Source organism: Arachis hypogaea, chromosome 14, assembly GCF_003086295.3.
Source record: "Arachis hypogaea cultivar Tifrunner chromosome 14, arahy.Tifrunner.gnm2.J5K5, whole genome shotgun sequence".
NCBI classification, from domain to species: domain Eukaryota; kingdom Viridiplantae; phylum Streptophyta; class Magnoliopsida; order Fabales; family Fabaceae; genus Arachis; species Arachis hypogaea.
In genome coordinates, this window is record NC_092049.1 from 38,564,049 (window position 1) to 38,570,048 (window position 6,000).

Genomic DNA, 6,000 nt, shown 5'->3' on the forward strand with positions numbered 1-6,000 from the left:
GCACCGTTGATGATCACAATTTCGTGCACCAAGTTTTTGGCGCCGTTACCGGGGATTGTTCGAGTTTGGACAACTGACGGTTCGTCTTGTTGCTCAGATTAGGTAATTTTATTTTATTTATTAAGCTTTTTATTTGTTATTTTCGAAAAATACAAAAAAATTTCTCTTCTTTTTCGTTTTTCCCAAAATAATTTTCAAAAAATCTAAAAAAAAAATTAATAAAATCATAAAATCAAAAATAATTTTGTGTTTCTTGTTTGAGTCTTGTGTCAAATTTTTAGTTTGGTGTTAATTGCATCTTTTTAATTTTCTTAAAATTTTCGAAAACTCATGCATTTGTTCTTCATGATCTTCAAGTTGTTCTTGACAAGTCTTCTTGTTTGATCTTCATATTTTCTTGTTTTGTGTCTTTTCTTGTTTTTCATATGCATTCTTGAATTATTAGTGTCTAGAGAATAAAAATTTTTAAGTTTAGTGTCTTGCATGTTTTTCTTTTCCTAAAAATTTTTTCAAAAATACATACTTGATGTTCATCATGATCTTCAAAGTGTTCTTGGTGTTCATCTTTGCATTCAAAGTGTTCTTGCATGTTTCCCTTGTTTTGATCCAAAAATTTTCATGCATTTAGTCTTTTTGATGTTTTTCTCTTTCATCATTAAAAATTCAAAAATCAAAAAAATATCTTTCCCTTTTTCACTCATAAAATTTGAAAAATTTGAGTTGACTTTTTCAAAAATTTTTAAAAATCTTGTTATTTCTTATGAGTCAAATCAAATTTTCAATTTCAAAATTCTATCTTTTTCAAATCTTTTTCAAAAATCAAATCTTTTTCATTTTTCTTTTATGATTTTCGAAAATTTCAAAATTGATTTTCAAAAATCTTTTTCTTATTTTTATTTTATATTTTCGAAATTAATACTAACAATTAATGTGATTGATTTAAAAATGTTAAGTTTGTTACTTGCCTAGTAAGAAAAGTTCAATCTTTAAATTTTAAAATCATATCTTTTTAGTTTCTTGTTAGTCAAGTAATCAACTTTAATTTTCAAAATTAAATCTTTTTAATTTCCTTTTCAAATCCTTTTCAAAATGATTTTCAATCATATCTCTCAATCATATCTTTTTCAAAATCTTTTCTAACTTCTTATCTTTTTCAAAAACAATTTTCAAATCTTTTTCAATCAATCTTATCTTTTTGTTTCAATCATATCTTTTTCAAAACTACCTAACTAATTATCTCTCTAATTTTTGAAAATCCCTTCCCTCTTTTTCAAAATTCCTTTTTTTTATTTAACTAATTGTTTTAATTTTTAATTTAATGTGATTTCAATTTTAATTTTCAAAATTTAACTTTAAATTTTATTTTTAATTCAATTAATTTTCGAAATTCCCTCTCTCTCATCTCCTTCTAATTATTTATTTATTTACTAACACTTCTCTTCATCTCAAAATTCGAACCCTCTCTTCCTCTTGGTGTTCGAATTTCTCTTCTTCTATTCTTCTATTCTTATGCTCACATACAGGAATCTCTATACTGTGACATAGAGGATTCTATATTTTCTTTTCTGTTTTCTTCTTTTTCATATGAGCAGGAACAAGGATAAGAACATTCTTGTTGAAGCTGATCCTGAACTTGAAAGAACTCTGAAGAGGAAGCTAAGGGAAGCCAAAGCACAACTCTCTGGAGAAAATCTAACAGAAATTTTCGAAAAAGAAGAAAACATGGCCGAAAATAATAACAATGCAAGGAAGATGCTTGGTGACTTTACTGCACCAAATTCCAATTTACATGGAAGAAGCATCTCAATTCCTGTCATTGGAGCAAACAACTTTGAGCTTAAATCTCAATTAGTTTCTCTGATGCAACAGAACTGCAAGTTCCATGGACTTCCATCCGAAGATCCTTTTCAGTTCTTAACTGAATTCTTACAGATCTGTGATACTGTTAAGACCAATGGGGTTGATCCCGAGGTCTACAGGCTTATGCTTTTCCCATTTGCTGTAAGAGACAGAGCTAGAATATGGTTGGACTCTCAACCTAAAGACATCCTGAACTCTTGGGATAAGCTGGTCATGGCTTTCTTAGCCAAGTTCTTTCCTCCTCAAAAGCTTAGTAAGCTTAGAGTGGATGTTCAAACCTTCAGACAAAAGGAAGGTGAATCCCTCTATGAAGCTTGGGAGAGATACAAGGAACTGACCAAAAGGTGTCCTTCTGACATGCTTTCAAAATGGACCATCCTGGATATCTTCTATGATGGTCTGTCTGAACTATCAAAATATCATTGGACCATTCTGCAGGTGGATCCATTCACCTAAAGAAAATGCCTGCAGAAGCTCAAGAACTCATTGACATGGTTGCAAATAACCAGTTCATGTACACTTCTGAAAGGAATCCTGCGAATAATGGGACGCCTATGAGGAAGGGAGTTCTTGAAATTGATACTCTGAATGCCATATTGGCTCAAAATAAAATATTGACTCAGCAAGTCAATATGATCTCTCAGAGTCTGAATGGATTGAAGGAATCATCCAACAGTACTAAAGAGGGATCTTCTGAAGAAGAAGCTTATGATCCTAAGAACCCTGCAATAGCAGAGGTGAATTACATGGGTGAACCTTATGGAAACACCTATAACCCCTCATGGAGAAATCATCCAAATTTCTCATGGAAGGATCAACAAAAGCCTCAACAAGGCTTTAATAATGGTGGAAGAAACAGGTTTAACAATAGTAAACCTTTTCCATCATCCACTCAGCAACAGACAGAGAATTTTGAGTAGAATCTATCTAGCTTGGCAAATATAGTCTCTGATCTATCTAAGGCCACTTTGAGTTTCATGAATGAAACAAGGTCCTCCATTAGAAATTTGGAGGCACAAGTGGGCCAGCTGAGTAAAAGAGTCACTGAAATCCCTCCTAGTACTCTCCCAAGCAATACAGAAGAGAATCCAAAGAGAGAGTGCAAGGCCATAGATTTAACCATCATGGCTGAACCTACAAGGGAGGGAGAGGACGTGAATCCCAGTGAGGAAGACCTCCTAGGACGCTCAGTGATCAATAAGGAGTTCCTCAATAAGGACCTAAAGGAATCTGAGGCTCGCCTAGAGACCATAGAGATTCCATTAAACCTTCTTCTGCCCTTCATAAGCTCTGATGAGTACTCTTCTTCTGAAGAGAATGAAGACATTACTGAAGAGCAAGTTGTCAAGTACATTGGTGCAATCATGAAGCTGAATGCCAAATTATTTGGTAATGAGACTTGGGAAGATGAACCTCCCTTGCTCACCAATGAACTGAATGCATTGGATAGGCAGAAATTACCTCAAAAGAAATAGGATCCTGGTAAATTCCTAATTCCCTGTAACATAGGCACCATGAACTTTGAGAAAGCTCTGTGTGACCTGGGGTCAGGAATAAACTTAATGCCACTCTCTGTAATAGAGAAACTTGGGATCTTTGAGGTGCATGCTGCTAGAATCTCATTAGAGATGGCAGACAACTCAAGAAAAAAGGCTTATGGACTAGTAGAGGACGTGTTAGTAAAGGTTGAAGGCCTTTACATCCCTGCTGATTTCATAATCCTAGACACTGGGAAGGATGAGGATGAATCCATCATCCTTGGAAGACCCTTCCTAGCCACAGCAAGAGCTGTGATTGATGTGGACAGAGGAGAATTGATCCTTCAACTGAATGAGGATAACCTTGTGTTTAAAACTCAAGGATCTCCTTCTGTAACCATGGAGAGGAAGCATGAAAAGCTTCTCTCACTGTAGAGTCAATCAAAGCCCCCACATTCAAACTCTAAGTTTGGTGTTGGGAGGCCACAACCAAACTCTAAGTTTGCTGTTGAACCCCCACATTCAAACTCTAAGTTTGGTGTTGGGAGGTTCCAACCTTGCTCTGATTATCTGTGAGGCTCCATGGGAGCTCACTGTCAAGCTATTGACATTAAAGAAGCGCTTGTTGGGAGGCAACCCAATGTTATTTAATCATATCTATTTTATTTTCTCTTTGTTATTTCATGTTTTATTAGGTTGATGATCATGTGGAGTCACAAAAACTACTGAAAAATCAAAAATAAAATGAAAAAAATAGCATTAAAAATAGCACACCCTGGAGGAGAGCAGTCTGGCGTTTAAACGCTAAAAACAAGCATCTGTCTGGCGTTTAACGCCAGAAACAGGCACCAAGCTGGCGTTTAACGCCAGAAACAAGCATCTACCTGGCGTTAAACGCCAGAAACAAGCTACAATTGGGCGTTTAACGCCAGAAACAGGCAGCAGTCTGGCGTTAAACGCCAGGATTGCACAGCAAGGGCGTTTTACACGCCTAAATGGAGCAGGGATGTTAAGTCCTTGACCCCACAGGATCTCCTCAGGATCTGTGGACCCCACAGTATCCCCACATTTTCTTCTCTCCTCTTCACACCTTTTCATAACTCTCTTCCCCAAATAACTTTCACCAATCACGTCAATCACTCTTTCCCATCACCTCTTCACCACTCACATCCACCCTCTCTTCCCCATAAACCCTACCTACCTTCAAAATTCAAACTAATTTCCCTCCCAAACCCAACCTTAATGGCCGAACCCTACACACCCCCTCACTCCTATATAAACCCCTCACTTCTATATAAACCCCTCACTCCTTCTTCATTTTCACACAACACAACCCTCTCTTCTTCTCCTTGGCCGAATACATCTTCTTCCCCTATCTCCTCCATTTTCTTCTTCTTCTACTACTTTCTTTCTTCTTTTGCTCGGGGACGAGCAAACATTTTAAGTTTGGTGTGGTAAAAAGCATTGCTTTTTGTTTTTCCATAACTATTAATGGCACCTAAGGCCAGAGAAATCTCAAAAAAGAGGAAAGAGAAGACAATTGCTTCCACCTCTGAGTCATGAGAGATGGAGAGATTCATCTTAAGGGTCCATAGCTCAGTAGTAGAGCATTTGACTGCACATCAAGAGATCAGGGACCTCAACAAGAGCATGAGAAAATTCCTTACCATGAAATCCCTGAGATGCCTCAAGGGATACACTTTCCTCCACAAAACTATTGGGAGCAAATCAACACCTCCCTAGGAGAATTAAGTTCCAACATGGGACAATTAAGGGTGGAGCATCAAGAGCACTCCATCATCCTTTATGAGATTAGAGAAGATCAAAGAGCTATGAGGGAGGAGCAACAAAGACAAGGAAGAGACATAGAGGAGCTCAAAAGCACCATTGGTCCTTCAAGAAGAGGAAGACGCCACCCTCACTAAGGTGGACTCAATCCTTAATCTCCTTGTCTATTTATTTTCTGTTTTCGGTTTCCATGCTTCATGTTTAACCGTGTTTGTATCTTTACTAGATGATCATTAGTGTTTAACTGTCTATGTCTTAAAGCTATGAATGTCCTATGACTCCATCACCTCTCTTAAATGAAAAATATTTTAATTACAAAAGAACAAGAAATACAGGGTTTCGAATTCATCCTTGAAACTAGTTTAATTATTTTGATATGATGACAACACTTTTTGTTTCTGAATGAATGCTTGAACAGTGCATATGTCTTTTGAAGTTGATGTTTATGAATGTTAAATATGTTGGCTCTTGAAAGAATGATGAACAGGAGAAATGTTATTTGATAATCTGAAAAATCATAAAAATGATTCTTGAAGCAAGAAAAAGCAGTGAATACAAAAGCTTGCAGAAAAAAAAAGAAAAGAAAAAAAATAGCGAAAAAAAAAAGAAAAAAAAAGCTAGCAGAAAAAGCAAAAAGCTCTTTAAACCAAAAGGCAAGAGCAAAAAGCCAATAACCCTTAAAACCAAAAGGCAAGGGTAAATAAAAAGGATTCAAGGCTTTGAGCATCAGTGGATAGGAGGGCCTAAAGGAATAAAATCCTGGCCTAACACTACAAGAAAAAGGCGTATTTGTAACAAAAAAATTTGTTACAAAACGTCGAAATTTTGAAACAAAAGTTTTTTGTAACAAAAAAAGGGACCGTTGCAGTAAGTC

The 6,000-nt window shown here is 36.0% G+C and overlaps 1 non-coding gene across 1 annotated transcript; it reads right to left on the reverse strand.

Moving 5' to 3' along the window:
* Positions 1-2,115: 2,115 nt before the first annotated feature.
* On the reverse strand, positions 2,116-2,223 carry LOC112746695 (small nucleolar RNA R71). Its single transcript, XR_003174565.1, has one exon. It is a non-coding gene; the product is annotated as a small nucleolar RNA R71 (small nucleolar RNA).
* Between the last annotated feature and the right edge of the window lie 3,777 nt (positions 2,224-6,000).